This window comes from Protopterus annectens, chromosome 1.part2 (genome assembly GCF_019279795.1).
Source record: "Protopterus annectens isolate FY-2018-M chromosome 1.part2, PAN1.0, whole genome shotgun sequence".
NCBI lineage: Eukaryota > Metazoa > Chordata > Ceratodontiformes > Protopteridae > Protopterus > Protopterus annectens.
The window spans coordinates 754,354,082-754,378,423 of record NC_056727.1 but is presented as its reverse complement, the minus strand read 5'-3'; the positions used below and the strand labels follow the sequence as shown (position 1 = coordinate 754,378,423).

The 24,342-nt window shown below is 37.6% G+C and overlaps 1 long non-coding RNA gene across 3 annotated transcripts in view; it reads left to right on the top strand.

The window, feature by feature from the left end:
• The window catches only part of LOC122791131, a 1,637,998-nt gene that overhangs the window by 376,449 nt on the left and 1,237,207 nt on the right, over window positions 1-24,342 (top strand). For all 3 annotated transcript variants that reach the window (XR_006363110.1, XR_006363106.1, XR_006363113.1), the window contains exon 2: window positions 1,510-1,588. This is a non-coding gene — a long non-coding RNA (uncharacterized LOC122791131). The remainder of the gene's footprint in view (window positions 1-1,509; window positions 1,589-24,342) is intronic.

Here is a 24,342-nt window from a genome sequence, read left to right as displayed (position 1 = left end):
TTGTATTTCATTGCTGTTAATTTAAGAATGGTAAAATATAAATAATTAAGAACTTTGTAGATATACATATGTTTTCCAACATATAATGACATAATTTCACACATCCACTGTACTCATACATCACTGATGCCTATAGTGACTAGGCCTCTGATGATTGTGCATTTCGTAGTTACCTGTTATACTATAACAGTATTGCTTGCTCTACCTGTATATGTCTGAATAGTAACTCATAAATACCTTATTTACTTCATTCCTCTTAACACAGTCACATTTTTAAAGCCAGCAGGAATGCCTGTCTGACTGCTTAGACATGTTTTCTTGTATGTGTTGATGGCTGTTATTTGTTTAAATTATAATGGCAAACAGGTTTAGGAAGTTTCTGTATTTATCTGTTATCTGCAGGAATATGACTTAACACAAGCAAAACCTGTTCATTAACAAGAAATGTGTGAGACCTATTAACTTGCCCTTTAAAGAAACCATCCAGCCACTTATATTTTGATGTGTTGTGGGTTCATCTCCACATAGGGGAAATGTCATTAAATTGTTGTCTTGGTTTACTTCACACATGCTCATATCTTCTCTGCACAACTGCTTATTGACAACACTTAATTTGTGCATGTTTACGAATAACAGTTATTTTTCAATTTCCTATGAATATATTTATTATCTGTAACTGTCTGTTAGCAACAGCTCTTTAAGTGTATGGTTAGTAAAGCTTGCTACAGGCTTGTTATATGTCTGAAAAAATGTTGTGCTATAGGGTATTATTTTCAGAAGTGGTATCAAGTGTTTTGTAATTCATTATTAAATTCACTTCAACAACCACCTCATCCTTATCTTTTGAGGGAGTCAGATGGTGAGACTTACATTTGAATTGCAGAGCAGGGAGATACATTAATGTATGCATTTGCTTTGTGGTGTGCACTTTACAGAGGAATATCTTTAAATTTATCCCTCCCACATACTTTACTGTGTCACTGACATGCAGAAGCTTTTATATGTGTGTTAACAGAAGCTCTGTGGTATATGACACTGTCCCACCACTGTCCCAGTGTCTAAGGAATGAAAGTTTTCCATTGCTGTTAATGGTTGTAACCACAATGCTGACATGAAATCATTCTTACTAAGTATTTGCCTACATGCCTAACAGATGTTTATTTTTTGAAATCCTAAGCTATGATCCATATTAGCAGCCTATCCCCTGTTCAGGTGATGTCATCAACTCATGTCTTTTCACTGCCTTCACAATAGACAGTCTTAGTTAATATGTATTAGATAGGCAGTTAAGTGTTAAGATTCAAGTTTGAATGTATTTTATAGGTACAGGTTTGAATCTCATGCTCTCTAGTCTGTGTTCAAACATGTAAAAGCCCATCTATAACATTGCAGAATGTGTATGTTGATTACCTGCTGTTCTTCAGAAATACATTTTATATAATCTGAGCAAAGTATATCACTGTTATTTATGGACTGCATCATTCACAGTTGATCTTTTCTTTTTTTTAGGCAAGGAAGACTGGAGCATGGAATCATGCCCTTTTTATTGAGTGGATGCATAGGCCTGAGGAACTAGGGATCGAGTAAGGTATGTTGCTTAATTTTTCTATCTGATCCTTGTTATAGACCTGCTTTTATGTTTATATTACCACGTGGATTGCTTAGAATGCCTGAATACCAATTATGCATCAGTAAGGAAAGTGCAATAATCATACTATACATGTGCATAACATACATACATACAAATATTTCAAGCATGGGCATTAATTACCAATATAACAAAACACTTGTTCACATAATAAGTATTCAGGCTGTTCTTAAAAATATCATAACTAGTACTTGCCTTAATGTAATGTGGTAGTCTGTTCCATGCATCAGCTACTCTGTCAGAGAACCAATTAGTACACTTCTCATTCCTATAGAATCTTCTGCATAGGTTGTGTGACACTGCCAACCCAGCTATCTGGAATTTTGTAAATAATTCTATGTCATTTGTGAATATTGATATGATTTATACAAAACTATATGTTATGCACTGAGCTTCAGGAATGTAACCACAGCATACCCTGCTGGAACATAAAAGATTAACTTACAAAACTTCAAAGAAAATAAGTTGAAATTAAGTGTTTTACAATGTCCTATAAAAGTTAGTTTTATTGCAGCAAGAAGACAGGATGTCTAGAGCTAGACATTGTTTCTTATGTCTTGGAAAGAAATATTTACTATGTTTAAAATGTAAAGTGTTTTATTGCTCTAGGACTTCCTAGCAGCTGAACTTCTGAGAGATGTGTACTTCTCACACAGAGATCTTAAATTGTGTTAGTATCTGTTAGCCTGGGAACTGAAGGCAAGTGACAAAGAGTGATGTCATCCAAACTGACCCAGCAGTAATGTTTGATAGTAATTTAAGAACTCTCTCAGAGAAAGACTATGGTCTGGGTCAGTGCAGGGGCATCACAGGTTGTCTGATGATTCTCTAGTACTTTTTGTTAACCCCAAACATTCCCAGAGGTAGTTGTCACTAAATGCCCTATAAACCTGAATAAGATCTCCTCTTAGATATTTGTAAGAGACATTGTGCAAGTTCAGATATTTTAGTCTTTCATAATAACTTAAATTTTCACATCCATGGATACCCTTGGTATATTTCCATTGTACTCTTTCCAGTTTACTCATGCTTGCTTTCTTATAGGGTTTCCATATTGTTATTTCATACTTAAGTTTGGGTCTAATGTAACTAACAAACAATGACTTCATTATTTTTGGCTTCCTAGACTTTATAAATGTTTTTATACAACCACAACCTATAGTTCTATAACTATCATTAACCAATTGGTTGATATGATTAGAACAACTCACAGCTGAATCTACCCATATACCCAGGGCCTTAAATGAGTCTACAGTTTTGATCACTGTCTGCTGTATTAAATATTCACCTTTCAGTTTATGCCTACCAAATCTCATATACTTAGTTTTTGATGCATTTATCAGCATATTATTCTCCTGTGCCCAAATGGTTAATTTAGTCAAGTTATTTTACAGACATGCCTTAACTATAACACATGTAATCAGTTTACCCAATTTCAGTTCATCTGCATATAGACTGTAGAACACATCAGATGAAAAATATCTGAAAGCTGAAATCTAAGCAAGTAAGGGCCTAGGACAGAGCCCTGTGGGACACCCTGACTGTAACCAAAGATTTCGCCTGTCCAGTTGTTGTATGATACTTGCCATGTCCTATTTGTAAGCCATGCAGCTATCCATTTTATCAAGAGTACATCAATACCTAGTTGTACTAATTTATTGATCAGTGTTATGTGTATGACCCTGTCAAATGCTGATGTTAAATCTATATAAATTACATCATAGCACAATTTTTCATTTGTATTTGTTATTATATTGTTATACAACATCATGTTACAGGTGGTAATAGATCTGTTTTCAGCATATGCATGCTGATATATGGTTTCAAGTCCCAACCTATCCAGTTCTGACAATAACTTATCTAACATTACCTTCTCCATTATTTTTCCACAACATGAAAGTAGACTTAAGGCACTGTATGACTTTGGGTTTTTCCTACTCCCCTGTCTCTTAAAAATATGTTTAATAACCGCATGTCTCCGATTTTGAGGAATCTCCCCATATTTATATGACCTAGTGAATAATAGATATAATGGTACTGGAAGTTCTTGCTGAAGTGTTCTCAGGTCATTGTTACTAATTCCATCTCCTCCCTGTGCTTTGTTTGGGTCCAGTTTGTGCAGTTCTTTTTCAATATAATCTAATTTGATTCCAGTATCTGGGGTTACTTTGATGTCACTAGGACAACAAACCACCCCTTTTGTGGAGCCAAACTGTTTTGCATAAGATTTTGTAAATATGTCTATATTCTGTTGTCTGAGAATAAATTTTAGAATCTGCACACAGTTTATCAATTTGTGTGTCTTTACTCCTTCCACATCTTATGTATCTATAAAAAGGTCTCATATTATGCTCAATATCATTATATAAATTTTCTTCAGACTTTTCTTGATCTTTTCTCACATTATGCTTAATCTGTTTGTCCAGCTTGTTTATTTCAGTTTTCAAAGTTGTAGTTCAACCTCTCTTCCATTTCTTATATTTTTTTGTCTCTCACCTTAATCAGATATCTTGCTCTTATGGAAATATATCTACCTGATGTTGTATGCCTAGATCCTGATGTTAAACATTGTTTTGATTTTTTGCACTCAAATAATTTCTCTTTCAAAACTTTTCATATTCCAGCTGCAGTTTTTCCACTGAACACCTCACTCCAGTCAGTTTTATATAGTGACTGTTTTGCTTTCATATAATCTATAATTAATCTTCTGTGCATTGGCTTAGATTTCAGTTTGGCAGAATTATCTAACAACAAATTAACCTTTATAACCCCATGATTACTACACATCAATGGTGGTAAAACTTGACTTGAAGTTATAGTAATTTCTTTGGGAACACAATGTCTAGTATGTTCCGTTCCCTGGTAGGTTTTTTACAATCTGAAGCAACTGTTGTTCCTGAATATACGCTGTGAATAATTTCCTTACTAACATAGAATCAATGTTATTCCGGTCTGTTTCTGGTAAATTTAAGTCCCCAGCTAATATTATTCTTCCTTCCTGTGTTTCATGCCAGAAATGTAATAACACGTCTCTTTCAAATCCAGATATGCTGAAATGTCATTTAACATCAAACCATGTTTTCTGCAGATAGTGTTTGAAATAGAGGCCACAACCTAAATGATAGTCAGGTTTGTGTATCTGTCACACATATTTTGAGATAAATGTTTTATATACAAGTTTATAGTGTTTTGAGTGCTGCTGATAATGTATGGGTTGATACCATAGCTCTCAACTGTCCAGATTTTTGACTCATATTTTTGGTCTGTTTTTCATAAAATTGGGGTTTTCTGACAAATTACTGGCAAATTGTTGAGGAGTGACGTCAGAAAATAATGGCAGATATTTGAGTTTCAGACTTCATATCCTTCAGAAAAATTAATGCTAATGCAAAACATGCTATTCTATCAACTTTCTAAGTTTGTAAGTGCAATATTTAAAAATGTCCCTATTCTGGGGCCTTTGCCCCCCCCATTATTTGTGGCTTTGTCCAGATTTCTTGCTTTAAAAGTTTGAGAGGTATGGCTGGCACACTTGTATGTGTAGATACTCTGTTGCATACCGCTTTCTCAGTAACAATCTCTGTCTAACGTACAGAGCCATGTCCAACCCAGAATTGTTGAACATGTTCCATCTTAGCAAAACCAAATCTACTCGAGCTACATGCTCTAGGGATATAAACCTCAACACAACAATGAATAGAACATGCTGGAGGGATAGATTGCCTTCGCAGAGACTTCCCTTACTATGGAACAGGGTCCCGATCTACATAAGACAGAACCCCTCACTATCACTCTTCAAGAGGAACCTTGATAAGTGGATGGGTAACAGAAAGTTCACACTGGGGATCACACCAACAGCACTACTAGATAGGGGCCAAGGGTACTAGCTGCTAGTACAAGGGTCTAGGGAACTACTAAAGGGGCGGTGCATACCACACAACATGGCTGGGCTAATATAAGCCTTCGGGCAGATAGCTCAGTACCAACCTATGAACCTAGATGTATTTTCCAGGGTCCCCATCTGTTGTGTATAGCCTGTCTATTCACAGATTGAACGGGTGTCTGTTGTGTCGATGTTCATACTGTCATTTGTAGACTGTGTGGCATGCCCTTCCATTCAGCATTGGTATTGCATCTGCCTGCACCACCTTGGGTGTTTTTTATTATAACATACTTATATCTTCTTTTTCTTGCTAACTGTGTGGATAGGCATTTGATTGCAGCATTTCATAATCAGCAAGCATAATCAGCATGTTTGCATTTTTGGTCTAATCATTACTAATAATAATAGGTATGCCATGCATACAGTTGTACTCATTCAATACAATTTGAATAACATATAGTAGACTCTCATGTGTCACAGGTTGCAATGACTGAACATTATAAGTATTTGTTACTGTTGCATTGATTATGTTGATGTGGGTTCAGCCAGTTACCATGCTGTCTGGATCAGATGTTTGTCATATGGCTTGCATAGTTTTCACAATATTGTCATGCAAAAAGTGTCTCCATTTTAACAATATTACCTGGTGGCTGTTCATATGATGCATGATATGCAAAAAGTACAATTCACATTCACACACAGACATATCTGCTCAGGGAAGACATGTTAGAGGAAAAGAAAAAGGAGAATAATGACTCGCTGTCAGATAATCAGATGAATAGTTTACTGAGGGAGACAAAATTATTAAACTGTGAAAGTCCCAGTAATAATATCTTAACATTTACAAGCTTTTATTTTGTCAGATTTCAGTTATGGTAACGCGTCATGAGGCAGTGCCATTTACGGTTTCATTCAAATTCCAGGATATATTACATGTGCCTACTTTGCCTATGTTTGCAATGCTTCATGCTGGCCAATATTCAAATGTCCAGGTGATGTCATGATTCCCACTGGGAAGCATGTGTTATGTATGTTATTCCACAACCTTGATTGAACTGCTCACATTGATGATGTGTACATTCTCCCTGACATGTTCTCTGATTGGACATATCCATAACTATAAATGAAGTGACACAGGGAAGGTGTTGTATGCATTAGGAGCCATTCACTAACAGCAGTTGTGTTGATAATACTTGTGCTACTTGCTAAGGTTTGCAACATTTCAAATTGAACTATGTTTTAAATAACAACTTCAATGGATGAAAATACCCCTTCAGTGTCATGTAATATTTGTATTTGCAGAACTCACAAGTAGGTGGAATATTAATTATGATATATTGCAGATCTGTACATCATTTATAGTTTAAGGACAGCTTTGATCTTCATGGGAATTTGTGAAGTGACAGTCATTTGCTTTTCATGTGTCTTGTTTTGCATTTCATCATGACAGACCATGGGAGCTTTGGAGGATTGTTGATCAGACAGATACAATGAGCACATGCCAGGCCATTGCTGGAGTCCTCTGATGATGATGAGGAAGCTAGACCAGCAACTGCCCATGTCATCATGCCTGCTGAACCCTAGAAGAGATGATGCAAGGACCAGAGCAAAGATGTTTATCGCGATGGTATCTGAGAGGTTGTGATTAATGTGTTTTGAAAACAGATGAGGGACATGATGGGGACATTCTTTCAGGATATGACATGTTTACAGAGATAGCCATTGATGTCATTTGTGAGGCTCAGCCCTATCACCCTGGTCACTCCGGTTCATAAGTATTGTCTGTTTGGTCCAGTTCTGTTATGCTGCCAACATGCAGATGATATTTAATTATGCTTAAATGTGTGCATGATACACATTAAGACATAACATTTTCATCACACATTCAGATGTCCATGCATTGTGGTAGTTAACCTGCAGCCAGTGCTGCAACAATTAGCTTGTAAATGTGTATTTTACTGAGGGAAAACTGACCAACAGATATTGTTCATAATCGACTACCACTTTGATATGTTTGCATTTGTGTTTTGCTCTAGCATATACATACAACAGAAGTACATGTCATTTTCCCTTTTGTTTGGATGACAGTTGTCATGCTAACTCACTGGCATGATGTGATGTGTGCCACGTGTTGGCAATGCTGATGCCACATGGGGTCATATACAGGTATGTCATACCTATGGGCAGTCCTCTTCTGACTGCATCACACACCAATGTGGCATTATTATACACACTGTGGTAAGGATAACTTATTCTTTAACAGTACATTACATGTATGTTATATTTCCACATCAATCACTTATTCGCATGGTTCACACCTTACACCAGTAGTTGTACACAGTAACTGATGATTGTACATGTCTGTGCACATAGTTGGATCCATACTGACACATAATTGTACCTTTTACATGAGAGAATTTACTGACTTATCATTCATGTACTGTAATGATGCTCACAGTAATGAGCAAGGTGCGTGACATACATCTGTGGTTGTTAATTCAGCATTGGCATGCCAGGATATGTGTACGTGATTGAAATTCTTAGCTTGCTTACCTATGTCTGTTGATGTTATATGATTGCACATTACTGTGTATGTGTGATTTATACATGCCCTTTTCTGTTGACATCAGCAATCAGTCTTCCCATATGACATATATTTACACTTTGCTTGAATGTATTTTTAGTTGGCTTCAACAGCATGCTGTGTGATGTACACATGCATTTGCATGTGTAAACTTACCTTTTTGTTTTGCTTTTCCCTGATGTGGGCCCAGGTTGTTCACCACAACTCCACCTTCATATTTCCATATTATATTTTGCAGATATATTTGCGTTTTTGCAATTACTGACCATTGTGATGTATTACATTGCAACATGGTGAACATGTGCAAAATGTATGTCAATTTTATGGATGCAGGACATATGCACACAAGTCGCTGGCTGCTGCTACAATACATCCTTGTTCTCATTATACTTATGTGTTAACCAATGTAAGTTGTTAAAATCTATGTGCACAACCTGATATATTTTTAACCAGTAGTGTTAGACTTTTGCAAATATTCTTGCGTCACTTGTGTGTGTATGTGTACTGACATTCTTTTAAGTGTATTCCATTTAGGCCCCTGACAGTCATATATATATATATATATATATATATATATACACCTACACCTGTGTGTTGCCTTTGACATGGAGTATGTGTGTATGTTTGGCACTGTCCTTGGTTATTTTTGTTTTACATGAAGGGTTGACAGTTCTGTTCTGTCCTCTGCTAAAATTATTTAGCATTTCAAGATCTACATTTGCTCATTTGTGTTGTTGCTTGAATTACACTTGTGCTGCTGCCAGACTACTTGGATATGTGCTTCTTTAGCCAATGTGCACTGTGCTCCTTATTTATTACCCTACAATGCACATCCACCATTGGTCATACACATCCAGGTATGACAGACATATAGTTTCCACATGTCATAATTTGATAGTGCAGAGGTATATGTTTTCTTCATTTCACTATGGCTGGTATGCATCCCCACCTGTTTGCCATCTTTCCATTGCTTGTGTTGAGCAGTGTGCTATCTGTGTAACCTACATGATCTTACTGGTTTTTTTTCTAACCTTTTCCTATCATGTGTTGTGATATCTGTTCTGTGGGTGTACCTGCTCTTTCTCTATCTTTGTTATTCCTTCTGTTCTTAAAAAAATAATAAAAAATGAGGCATATTCCAAAAAAAAAATGCTCATTCCCCTTTGACTTTCCCATTCCATCATCCCTCTTATGCGTCCTTCTTCTTAACCCATACCGCGCATCCATATGTCTCAACCTCTTAGCACAAGAGATCTAGACAAAGCCAGAAATAATGTGGAAACAAAGGCCCAAAAATAGGGACAGTTTTTAAAAACTGCTATTACGAACTTCATAAGTTACTAGAATCAAAGGTTGTGTGTTACCATGCATTTTCTGAAAGATATGAAGTCTGAGACTCAAATGACTGTCATTAATTAGTGAATTAAATGTTTACTTATTTGCCAAAAAAACACACATTTTGTAAGGAACAGACCAAAAACATGAGGCAAAAATCTAGACATTTTGCAGAAATCTAGACAGTTAAGAGGTATGCCTGCATCTTCCTTTCTATCTCCTAGTTTCCTTGGTTGTGTGCATTAACTGTGTTCCCCACACAAGTCCCACACCCATTGTTAGCTAATGTTAGCTGTGGCAATATGACTATGATTGCCCTTCACCTTTATTATTTTTATTTTTTTATTATAAAATGTACAGATTCCATAAGAATCCATGGAAGTTAGCATATTTTTATACTAACTGAGTTAAGGTAATATTCATTAGCTGTCCTTAAGCCTTTTGGAGAGATTCTGTTATAGATATGTATTTAAGACTATCAGGATGCTTGAACTGTGAGAGTCTTTCCATAACTTTGTTTAAATGCATCGTGCTTTGACAGCGATTTTTCATAACTTATGAATTACTTGCGGATAATGTTCAGTGTGCCATTATTACTGGGATAGTCTTTTGTATGCTGAGATATTTGGAGTTCACTCTGGTACATATTACATTGTTTTGTGCAAATTTAGTACTGATATTGGTGTAATGTACCCGATTCTGCGAACTTTACAGAATCTGGCCCAGTGTCACATTCTTCCTTAATCATTGTCAAAACATCACATGTATTTTGTTGTGCTTTACCTAGTATTTCAGAATTTTGAACTGTAGTTACAATCTTAAGAACACTGAAACAAAGTTAGTTTTATAGTTTACTAGTATTTTTCCTGTAGGTCTTGTGTAAACTTTGTTGTAACCTTTCTATCCCTAGCATAGTACATTTTGACTAATAGAAACTTAAGACTCCTTAATTCTTTGTCTTATAAAAATGTTCTTCTTGCTAGGGAACATTGTTATACTTTATTTGCTGTAATAGTTACCATGCGTTTTCCACAAGTGACTACTCTGCTTGTGTGAAATTACAAAAATAAACCTATTGTATGTATTCTACACAGAAGGTGACCAAAGCTTGGTCCCCTACATCCAGGAGATCACCTGGTACAAAGACATAACTTCTGTATAGTAACTATAGTGCTAATATCACATTTGTTTATCACTGCAGAACAAATCACATCTTTCACAGCTAATTTTGGACCCCTTCAGCTTTCAGGGCACTTCATTGCTACCTGCACTTTTTCACAAATACTTCATCACATGCAACACTATGCATCAGTGGCTAGCTCTTTCAGCCACTGCACGTCATGTGAGTCCTATTGCAGACTTCACAAAAGTTTGCAGGTTTTGCAGCATGACATAGAGGCATGAACATGAGTCCACTACACTAGTATGCGCATATGTGTGTGTGTGTGTTTGAGAATGAACAGGTTCTGCCCTCTCAGCCCCCTTCCACTCTCTCTCTCTCTAAGCTTGTATATATTGACCTAAAACACTCCCACTGCTCACCATCCAGTCATTGGCCTACTTCACAATGCAGTAATTAAACTGGAAAAGTCATATTTTCTCTTTCTCTTTTTGCTTTGCACTTAACCATTTTGATCCTGGTTTAGATCCTTTTACATGTTTTTTTTTTTTGGTCAAGTCCTCATTTGAGCATTCAGCCATGCATTCTGGATGTTCTAGTGGCCTATTCATTCCTCTAGCGCAAGAGACCTATGATTCATTAAGTCATGGTGAGGGTAAAATGTATTATCTATGAGAAGGAATGGGGATATTGAAGGAACCCCTCACCTCCTAGCAGCAGGTTTTGTGATCTCTAAGGAGAATGCATGTGTGTTACCACACATGGCAGTCTTCTGCCTAGCAGCAATGTACAGTGTGGTCTCACTAGGCTCATGTCATGGGCAATACACATATGCATCTGTATGTGTTGCCAATGCAGTGACCAAATCTACTTTCTTCTGTGGGAGCAAGTATCAGTCACTAACTCCTTTCCATCCCTACTCCAACTCCTGTGCTAATAATTGAACTCGGGTCACCTGGGTCATAGTAATGACATTATCCCTCTACACCATTGTGAATCAGGTATTCATTTTCTGTTTCAATGCAAACACATACCTTTCTATTTTTTCTAACAATCTAGCAGTAATGCATTTTGTTAGAAGAAAAAAAATGCCATCAAATATTTTTAAGAAGCCTTACCATAATTTGTCTAATTTTTTGGTAATCTGCCCTGCTCCAAAAAGAGTGTTTAATGCTTGCTGTTTCAGATAGACCTGCTCTGCACAAGGCCATTAAAGAGAACTGTCCAAGTGACTATACATTTGTTCATTGTATTCTGTATCTGATGACATTCATCAAAATCATAGTCCTCAGCAATGTAATTCAATTATTTTTGTCCCTCTGCTAGTGACTGTCCCAAATACAAGGGTTTAACAAGTTGCACATTAGCGTTCAGAGAATCAGAAATAAAATAAACTTATTTCAAAGCTGATTTACCCTTCGTTAGCTAGATATCCCAGATCTGTCAAAAACCTGGCTTATACAACATTCCTGATTCTGAGATCAGAGTACCTTTTAAATATTAATCTTATAAGTTTATAGTAGAATAACATGTTTGCATTAGAATACATTTTTTGAAAGATATAATGTCTAAAGCTCGAGTTTAGTGACTTCCATCATCAGAGATCTGCCTGAAAACCACAATTTTAGTAGGAACAGACCAAAAATGTGAGGCAAAACTCTGGACATTCTGCAAACCTCTGGACAGCTGAGAGGTATTCCTCACATTTTTTAGCTGTTATATTGCAAAAATGCTGAGGAGATAAGATCATTACCTCCTATTCTACAATGTTACATCCCTTGAACCACATTAGTTTTGATATACTTCCCTCCCTCCATGCTGTCATATCTGAGACACCATGCCTTTGTTTCAAGCTTTTCACTACCATATTACTGCTATGTCCCTGGCACCACACATTTGTTTTAAATCCTCATCCTTTCTGATGCTACCAGATTTGTGGCACCATTTCTCAGTTTAACCCCCCCCCCCCCCCACAATTCTCTGATTCTGCCATATGTGAAGAACCACATTTTTTTTTAAAGATGCTGCTCCACCAGTCCTGTTGTCTCTACGAAAACATTCCTGAGCCCTTTACTTCATGTATGCAGTTCATAGAGACTAGGCAAACACAATGTACGGTCCTTTTTGGACACATTTGGCTGTTGTGCTAATGCTAATTAGAAGAACATAAAATGCAGTTTGTCTTCACAGAAGCAGTGCATATACTGTACCTCTGTACTGATGGGACTCAGTACAGTTGAACAACACATGGGGTACATTTGGATTTGTGATTCAGAGAAACTGTGTCACTGAATTACAATCAGTCCTTTACTTTATATTATGAAGTACAAATCCCTTATGAAATGCATAACATGTTTGTGAATCTCCCATAGATATTGTTTTGAGATTAATGCTAACCTAGGACACTTTATCTCAAGTAAGGTTACTGATTTTTAAATGAGGGAGATAAGAAATATTTTAATGATTTGTCTGTATGTGAGTTTTCCCTTAAAAATGCTTGTTTAATTATAAGAACAGAAGTATGCATATACCATGATGTCATATTCTTTAAGGCTACATCTAGATGGTTCACGGATTGTTGGTCTTCATTTCACTATACTGTCATTTTTGATGATTATTAATTGAAATACAGAATACATGTAGTGAGCTAACAATGATGCATACAAATGTAAAATGTTAACACAAGTAAATATCCCCACTGCTGAATCCAAAGCAAAGACCTGCACTTTAGAAATACACTGGACTTGATGGAACCATTTTTATGCCATGGTCACAAAAAAGCTTATTTTACAGACTCAGATAAAACTGTTAGTATGTCATACATATCCTGTGTACTTCAATAACTGTTAGCTGGTGGAGTCTTTTTTTCATATTTTTTGTCCACGGGTTGCATTTTTATACCCAACTCATCACTTATGTTGTACTTTGTGAAATATAGTGCTTGTATTGAGAGTGACCCAATAGGAAGGGTCAGGTTTAATTATGAAGCAGTGTTGTGTGTGTTGAGGGATGCACTGTTTTGTGAATGAAGTATGTTATAGGCTTAGCATTGTCTTTAGGCAAAAATATTCATAAATGGTGGTGGTGGTAGTGACAGTAGGAAAAAAATAAAGAAAAATGAAATATTTTAAAGATGAGAACTAGGTGAAGTGGCATTTCTCTAAATTCCCCATAGGTGTGTGTGAGTATGTATGTGTGTCATCTAACAGTGAATAAATGTGTGGGCTGGTGATTCATTCAGGATCGGATCCTCTGTATTGAGCACCTTTAGTATCAGTCTGCGTTATAATACCCCAAACCCTAAACTGAAAGGAGCAGGTAAATGGAAAATGAATAAATGAATACATTTGTTGTACCAGTGTCTCAGCCCTATAAGCTGAGGAATGAGTGATGTTAGAGACAAACAGTAGCTTTTACTTTTGTGGGTGATCACTTGAAATAATAGAAACAGCCCAAGAGAAGGTTATTTTGGTGTTTTGTAATATCACCTTCCTCTACACTATTTGCTTATAAAATAATGTTAACCAACTTTTACAACAGTGAGGTGAGATAAAACAGACTTTTGTTTGGGTAATTTAAAAATAAAAATCTCTGGGCTGAATTCCATAACATTCATGAAATCGGGTGCATTTCGCTGATATCTGCACAAAAGTTGCAGATAAGCATGTAATATGCAAATATGCCTCAGTGAACTTAGATTTTCTCAGTGCAAAACATAATTGCTCAGTAGTATCAGTGCACTGTCTAGCAGCCACAGCCAATCTGTAATACATGAAAAGTGTGTCAAACTGCACACCAAAGCTATGGAAATCAAAGCCCAGTGCAAGCTGCAGGAAATGTTAAGGAACACATAGGTGCAACAATCTGTTCAGTAGGTCCACAAACAACTATGGATGTCTTTAAGTTGTGTACTAATAAAATACATTCCATGGAAAATATGAAATACATCAGATTTCAAGTACAATATTAGTAAAGGCAAAGGGCAGTCATGGTTACTTTGCCAGAGCTAACAGAAGCCAACAATGGGTGTGAGACATATATGGGAAGTACAAGTAATGCAGACACCCAAGGAAATAGGGATAGAAAAGCAGATGTGGGTTATGGGTGAAGCGGGACACACAAGAGATCTGTTGGAATAGGAAAATCTGAGGGACAGGGGGGCATGGGAAATTTGTTTGGTGGGAATAGACCCCATTTTTTACTTCTTTGGAGAATAGAAAGTAAGGAAAACACAGGGAAAGAGAAGAAGGGCAAAATAGAAGGTATGCACATAACAAATAACTAAGCACGACAGACAAAGGTCAGAGCTAAACATAAGGGAAAGGTAAGGTACAGAGATAACACACTACAATATGGGCAATGGAAAATTGACAAACAGGGTCAGGTTGCATACCAGCCATGGTGAAATGCAGAAATACATATATAACTATGCACAATGATGTTCTGACATGTTGCAGACTGTGTGACAGTCATCCTTATGACTTATGGTATAGGGGAAGAAATAGGGGTAACAGTACACATTAGCTATTAAAATATTAAAAATCCAATACCCAAATAGTCTGTCAGCAGTGCAAGTGTAAGCCAAACATCACAGATGGGCAAGTGCAGCCCATGAAATGCTGGAGAAGACCAGCGGAGGAAAGAATAGAACCTCCAACCATGCATGTGAAAGGTAAATGACCAAGCACAGTTCCAAACAGCAGTACTGCAGCAAAGCAACAAACTGGCTGCTCCTTACATAATTAGGTGTACATAACCCAAACATATGTGAAATGGAATGCATATGCCATGCCAGAGGCAATACAGTAGTGTAGATGTATGTGTGTGGTATTTATTGGCCTAAGAGAAGCCTATCATAAAGCAACGTGAACACACACACACACACACACACACACACACACACACACACACACACACACACACACACATGACACGGAATAATAAATGGTAAGAAATTCATGAATACAACATAAGAAACTTGAGGATGTGCACATGAACTATGACCAAATCCTCCAGTTAATACATAGCCCACAAGTATAATAAGAACATGGATGTAATGCAAGCAATAGCCAGCAACTTGTGTGCATATGTCCTGCATGTGTAAAATGGCCAAAGGGGTGGTACAAGGTGGCCTTATAACAATAAATGATATCATAATGAATGATAATACAAAGGAAGGTTAACGTATACCACACATATGTGCAAGATATATGCCAAACCTACAAAGGGGGTGGGAGGTTGACAACATGGGCCCACAACAAGGAGGACATGCCAGCAAAGTGTAGTAGGCAAACAAAGCAGGGAAACACTATCTAAGGGAACATGTTGCAAATGCATGTGTACACCACTTAGGGTGGTGTAGACGTCCACCCAAGCTACATTGAAGCAAATGCCAAATGTATGCCACATGGGCAGACTGCATTGCTGATGGCACTAAACACTGCTGTATCCAAATCACAGACACAATGATGTGCAGCCAAACAGCAAGGGGTATAGGTACACAAACTAAGAATCAGTATCATATTCATATACACATACATATTGTCATGCCATGGATATTTATATATATACCATGGGTATGACTAAGCAAAAGACAGTCCTATGCACAACAGTTCAGCACAGGAACACAGATTAACTGAATGTTCACAGTCCCAAGATACATTGGGGTTTCCTATTGTTCAGAATATGTGCAGAGACATGTATGTAAATTACCATATATGTACACCAATTGCCAAAATATGGGCATGTATGTGAATAAGCCAAGCATGTTAAAATGTAGCAGAAGCCAAAGAGAGCATTCTGAAATGTTGCTATGCAAAGCAGCAATTCCACAGTGTATACACAAATAGTAAAGTGGTAGTCTATGTATTAAGTGAAGGAGGACTGCCCATATATAGCAGCCACAGTTATATGATATAACATGGCACCTTCCTGGCCAGTACATGCCACACACAAAGCCAGTATGCCAGTGTGTCATCCCAGCTGAATGGAAAATGGCCACCTTTATCCCCTTGCACAAAGGTGGTGCTTCCACTGACCGAAGGAACTACAAACCTATTAGCGTGATTAGACTCATCTGCAGGGCCATGGTGCAAATCACCATGGATCTTATCAACAAGGATATAGGTAATCTGCAAACACTTAATCCTACTCAGTTTGTATTTGTCAAAGGGAGATCATGCCTGTTAAACCTGGTAGACTTTTTTGGGACCGTCCCCAAGGCCCTGGACAAATATATCTGTGCATACAGCTTATCTAGACTTAGCCAAGGCTTTTTACATTATCTTCCACTTAGACAGCATTGACAAATTCACCCAGCTGGGTATCAACCCCCTATATTATTAGATAGATCACTCACTGACAGAACCCATATAGTCAAAATAGGGGAATCCACCTCCAACAGCAGACCTCTAACCAGTAGTGTTCCACGGGATCAGTCCTTGGACCTCTACTGTTTGGAATCTATTTCTCTGAAGTGCAACTAAAACTGAAGGTCTGTGACTGACAAAGTTTGCTGATGACAACAAACTAGGAACTGTCATAGGATCTCCAAATGACATCAACATCTTACAAGAGGATGTTACACAAACAAATGATTGGTGCCAAAGTCATGGCCTTAAACTCAATGCAAAAAAATGTATCATCCCTTTTGGTAAGTGTGATGTTCCTGCTAACTACCACATCAATAACAACACTCTAAGTATGTACTCAGTGGTGAGAGACTTGGGTACACAGGTTGACAGCAACCATACCTTTGATCACCATGTCTCCACAGTGGTAAGAAGGGAATTCTATACTGCTATTCTCATAAGTAAGTGCATTGCATTCAGAGAAAAAGAAGTTATAACCTCTCTATACTCTTCCCTCATCAGGCCAATAATTGAGTACAGCTCCCCTTTTGGGATGTACCTTTCCAAGCACATACAGCAATTAGATAGACCACAAAGGTTCCTCACAAGGAAAATTGAAGGTCTTCAGCATCTGTCATATTTGGATCATCTGAAATCATTGTCACTTTATTCTGTTTCATACAGACTGCTCAGAGATGATCTATGCCTTGCATATAAGACAATCTATGATCCTGCTTTACTGGAAATGCTGCTTATCCACAAGTCAAATGGTACACGGGTTACTCGCCCTAAAGACCTTAACCTGGTATGTGACATTAAAAGAACCTGCTAAAGGGACAGATTTGTCTCCTAGAGGTTACCACACCTTTGGAATGGACTCCCACTTCATGTCAAACAGAGCATCTCATTGACTCTCTTCAAACGCAGTCTGGATGATTGGATGGGCCTGTGTCCCTCTTGGAAAGGGGCAATAGGTGCTGATTGTGGAAATAAGGGTAGAACTTGGCTAGGCTTGTAAGGGCCCTAGGGCCCTTAACCTCGTAATTTCCTATGATTCTATGATCCCTGCATATGAGAAACAAGATATATCACTATACTTTGCAGGTGTCACTGAAATCAACTTCTCAGATGATATGGTCTATAAGTATTTTGTATAAAGTTTAAAAAAAGACAAGTGAGGCTAGTGGGTGAAAGTCATCCACTCTACACATTCCCAATGTCCCATTATCTATATTTATGGATGATATCAATAGAAGCCCATGTCTGGGCCACTGCATCCATCATAGAATGCAAACAGGTTATACCACCACATGACATGACATGCATTACAAAGCTTATCTGTGGAAATCCTGCCATTATCTAGCAAATTGGTAACTAGCCATTATTATGTCTGAGAAACATGTGCACAGCCAGCACACACAGACATGTATATATATCCCAATTACAAATGAAGACAAGCATGCCACGGCATTGTGGCATACAATACTACCATGTGTCTATATTACAAAAAAGTGCTAAACTATTAGAACACACTTAGATTAATAACATGATACAACCACTGTGATGTATAATGGGTCATATATAACATATCTCCTTATACTGTCAAGCAGACTGTCAGAGAAAATACCATCATCCATACTCCCTGTGTTGAATGTGTGCCTTACACATTTATGTTGAGGTGTGAATATGTGAATCTCTCACAGCTGTAACCCAGGTGTCTGTGCAAGCAATGAGCCATGGTAACGGTCCCCAAATAACTTTTGTGTAGTATGATACTACAGAAAAATGAAAAATCAGTGGGAAATATAAAAACTATATGCAAATGAAATGAGCAATGCAACATGATTATTGGGTAACACAACATCAAATAGTTGGAATGCAACACAACACCCTAGAACAACTGGACAATCATAAACACAGTAACAGTATGTGAAATATAAACCCTTAGGTTATGTTGTATACATATTACTATCTGTCACCTAATGAATCAATGTCCTACATACATTTTGCAGTGATCCCTATGTACCTGTCTGGTGATTATGCAACAGGCAGATATATATGAAGAACATGAGTGGCTATAAGCACAGCTATTCCTATATACAGGACAAAAGTATATTATAAACAAAGCATCACCACTCTTGCAGACACAGGTGCTAGTCATGTTGAATTGAAGTAAATGCCAGTCATAGTTTACCAACAGCACTCCAAATACTAAGACAGCAACCATTCAGCATACAAATAAACCAGAAATTCATAATAGAATGGTTACCAAGCGCCACTGCCTGCTATACAAACAGCAATAAAAGCCCAATTAACTTGTAAATAAAACATAACAGGCAAAAGCACTGTGACAGTTGCATAGAACTGTCATCTAGGTTGTGATGTACAATGAAAAGCATTACCTTTAACAAACATGCCCTGCTTCTAACTGAAATGTATTTTTTTAATGAAATATATACAGGTAAATACAGGATAATTATGACTATGGGAGTTATTTTACAGAGGCATGCTGGGTAGTCTTGCATTAATAACAGCATGCATGGAGCTGTGAAGCAAACCAGTCCTCTAATAATGTTATGATCTATTCTAGGTAGAATAGCATACAGATGTCTCACACATGCCTCTCTCGTCTGCTGCTCCTTCAGCCTGTGCATCTGCTCAATGCATAATGCCCATTCCCTTGCATGTTCCTCATTACATGCAAAAGGTACAAAGCAGGTATGAATGGCAAAGTCTAGGCATATATAAAATAACAGTATGCAGCACATGTTCTTGAGCATTTACATTGAACAGCATTACAGATTCTGCCTATTCCTTTGTCACACACAATACTTTACATTGTAAAAGAGTACTGAACACACATTGGAGAACCTGAGATTCAAATCTGTGACTCTCAGCTATGTTCACTCTGTAACCCTGACATCTGCCTTCCTAGCTAATCCATCTTGCCTGTGATTATGTGGAGTAACTGCAGTTAAACAACTCAAAGATATGACTGTGCAGAGAAAGAGTAAAAACATGGATCAGGGCTTTCACAGTAAAAGATGGCTAAACTATAGTCCAATGTTCCCTATGTGCTTTAAACCAAAACATGCAAGTGTGACTGCATGTCAGCACAATAGTCACAAAAAAAAAAAAAAAAAACATTTCATAGCTCAGAGTTTGGGATGTTTTAATAGAATACATAGCTGCACTTAGACAAACATGGATCTATATTAGAACATCGAAGTTTTAAAACATCAAATGTTCTAATATTGACCCCAAAACAGCGAACGCTGAAAATAGCGAAGCTGCAGAGCACAATATTTTTTCCTAGGGAAAGAATTTGGTTGGCCGTTTCTGTGGTTTTGCTATTTTCAGCACTGTGGTGGAAAGTTATGGTTTGGATTCAGGTAATTGTGCGATTGTGCGGATGTTAGGGTTAAGGCACGGGTTAGGTGAGTTAGGGTTAGGGCACTGGTGAGGTGAGTGTGTGACAGTGACAGACATTAGGGTTAGGGCGGGGTAGGTGAGTTAGGGTTAAGGCACGGGTCAGGTGAGTGTGCAATAGTGACGGACCTTAGGGTAGGGTTTGGGTTAAGGTAAGTGGATAGATAGTAGTGTATGTACAGTTTAGTGTAGGGTAGATGTAGGATTTAAAGTGTATGTGTGTGGATTGCTGTTTTTTTGGTGTGCTTGTGTTGTGTGTGTGTTTCTCGGAACAGCAAATTTTTTTCCCAGGAAAAAAAAAATCGCTGTTCCAGGTGTTCGAGATTTTAAGCTTTTGCTTAAAAGGGGTCGATGAATTAGCATTCACTTTTCTAAGCATTCGGTAATTCAATATAGACCCGACAAGCACACCAGACCTGATCATCAGAAGTATGCCATACATCAAAATGTAGATTAGGTAGGAGGGCAGGAAATGTCTAAATACAATTTATTGTTACATAGAAAATCATACCTCACAAATGTGTCTGACATTTGGGGATGTCTCTTATTTAGGCTCAAAGTGTGTATCTGTCCCTGTCACTCCATTCTAATAACACTCGGAAAAAGGTGGTAAATTACACTTAATATATAATGACAATAAGTAGAGGTATACAGTATTGTAACTTTGACAGTTGTATAATATTTTACATTCCTCTATATGGTCACACATTAATAGTAGTAACATGTGTCCCTGATTGCCACAAAATGTTTCTGGATTAGTCTACATTCCTCTATACTGTCACATAGTAATAGTAGTAACATGAATCCCTGATTGTCACAAAAAGTTTTTGGATTATTCTGTGATTAATTTGAGATGTATCCCTGACGTTTTGAGAACTATATTTCAAGTGTAGAAGTAAAGTATCCCTCTATGGTCAAAGCCTTACACAAAGCTATACTGACATATCTGATAACAGAAAATGTATGGATAACTGGGGTATTCATAGTAATCCGACAAATAAATGCTATAGACATAAGCATGTCCACACCAACTGTAAACATGAACAAGCAGTTTCAAAATGTTTACATAGATAAAAATGCAATCTAAGGTATTCCCTAAGCGGACCTGAACCCACATGTATCCATGATATATGTATGTTGGCCTCTTGCTTAACAAGTTGAACTAATAGACGGTACAATACCTTGCCCGTAGCAGACTACTGTTGGATGTTTGTGTCTGTACTCCTGTGAATAATGGAGGAATACTTACCCATCCAACACCTAAGCACTACAGGCATTCATGCTCTGCACACATTTGAGATATGTAACTGCATATTTCAATAAGTTTTACAATGTCCAACAACTGGTAGACATGTCAACCTGCAGTGATCTTACATCAAACATGTATTTAAAAAACTGTGCATTTTCTAAAGCACAATGTAATAATCTAGCTGCTGTAGGTGCCAGTGAAACATGGCCATGTTGAATGTGTAAAATGATGTACTGTATAAGTTGCAGAACAAACAGGTCTTAGGTTCAACAGTATTTATATAAACACTATGAAAGAAGCAACAACCATGGGAATTCAACCCATACATAGGAGGAAGAGACATCTTGCCATATTGTTTAATCAGATGAGCCAAGTGACAGAACAGCTAAGTAATAACTCTAAAAGCAGTATTTAGGGCATATGGGTAACAGCTGTATGTGTGATTTCCACAGGAATGTACAGATACACTGGGGAGTATCATACTTACTATACACTCCACAACTCGGCTACCCTCCAGTGAAGAACCTTAGCATTCCTCCAATGCAGGTCAGCATACCTGTGTTGACCTGCACTCTAGTCCAGTAAATTCCAGAGCGACGTTAGTGTTTCCTTACAATTGGGTTCCAGATGTTGATCATAGAGAATTTCCATAGCCTTGCTTGCATGTGATGCTCCACTCCTGTGTAAATAGCATCTGTTTGGCCTCCTTCTTGGTCCAGTTTGGTACCCAAGCATGCTGAAGCCTCCTCACAGTAGCCATGTCAATGATGAAGTTCAGAATATCAAGCTTTCAAAAATTGCTCAGGTGAGGTCCCAGTCAGTTCGCAGGTAGCAGTGGTCTGATCTGTAAATGTATCAAAATCACATTTGGAAAGTGGCACTTATAGGATGGTTTCAGATTACTGGAGGGCATTGGACACATGTCACAGATGATTCTGTTTAATGATACCTATTTGGAAGTTGACCGAGCACCTGCCCATTATGCTGAGCTATTGGTTAATGCACAAAGTTTCAAGAACTTACACAAATGTGCGCAAATGAGATTCCAAAACATGGAATGATAGGTTTATTAATTATGTATGGTGCAAATGGGACTTAAAATCTATGTGCACATAGCTGGTCTTACTTTCAGGTATATCTGACTTACAGATAGCTTCAAAGGTAACATGGCACCTGCTGCCAGTGTTGTGGTGAGATATTTTTCACTTATTACATACCTATGGTATTATTACTCCTTATAAATCTATTTGTACAAGCTTACATTAATGTTTTTAGGAAAAGAAATTCTGCAATACCAAATGTATGTGACTTACTGGAGGAGGTAGGCTTAACCTGTATGCATACAGGTGGGTACATCTGCATCACTAACGAGCAGGGATTCTATATATGCGCTTGCACAGGTAAAGAGAAAGAACCCCAATGAGCAATACATATGGACCCATTGACAATACACCTGTGTGTATTGCCGGTGACCCTGTACATCCTGTTGTATAATTATGGAAACTAATATGTTCTGAGAATATCCATACATTGCATGTTCATTGATTATGTTATGGATATTCACTGATACTTAGTAATACATGTACTATAAATAGTGCCACAATAAAAATATATATGTGATCATGTCTGTTTACCTTGTACTGTCTGTGGAATGTTTACAGATAATGAGACTTTCCAGTGGTTTTCATAAGTTGTACAATCGCTAATGTAGAGATACTTTCTGATAAGAGTAATATAGTAGTAATTGTTAGTCAATTTCATCTCATACAGACAAGTCAGGATTAGCATTGGCTGCTCATTTTTGATTGTACTGATATGTAGCTTTTCATACATAACAGTTCCTGTTACTACAACTGCTTTTATTCCACAGGTTTTCTGTATAGGCTCATGATGCATATCATCTATTGACAGTGCTTGTCATTATTAAGATGTGCCTTACGAACTGTGGTTATATCTGACAGACATCCAACAGTATTGATTCATACATACCCATAATGTTATGATGAACATGTTTATGTGTTAAGTCCATTCATACTGCACTGAGTGTGTGGCACAATGGTGATGTGGTTGGCATTCCACTGTTCTGATATCCACTGTAATGGGTTCATATCCCCCCTACAACCTTTACAGATATCACATGTTATGATGTTGTACCATGTGTTAGATATTCAGCCATTGCTTTTATATCATCTATGTTGTTTTAGATGTCACAGTACTATACAGTGCAGGGAGCATTTTATATGGTTTTGCACTGCACATGAATGGAGAGAAAGTCAATTGACATATGCTGTCAACATAATCATGTCTATATGTGGGCCCCCATATGAATCTTACCATCTACATAAAACTGTCTTTCAGATGGCAAACAGGGGTGACAATAATTTTCCACAAGAGAATGAAATCATAATTGATGCTCTGAGCCAGCATGCACAGACACCTTGGATGGGTGGGGAATAATGTTTGGAGGAATGCAGTGTGGACTGACCTCACCAACATGATCAGCACTGTAGGAGGTCACTACAGATCCCAGGAGGCATGTCACTGACAGTACTCTGACATGACTCATCATGAGGCCAACAGGATACATTGATATGAGAGGTCGAAGGATTGCACCTGTGGTGGTCCACCATTGACTCCCCTAGATGAGCTGACAGTTTCTGACATCCACTGATATGACAACTGATCACCCTATACCTGGTGGTAGTGCCTCTGCCACCTGTTATGCCAGTGGTGGATACTGACAT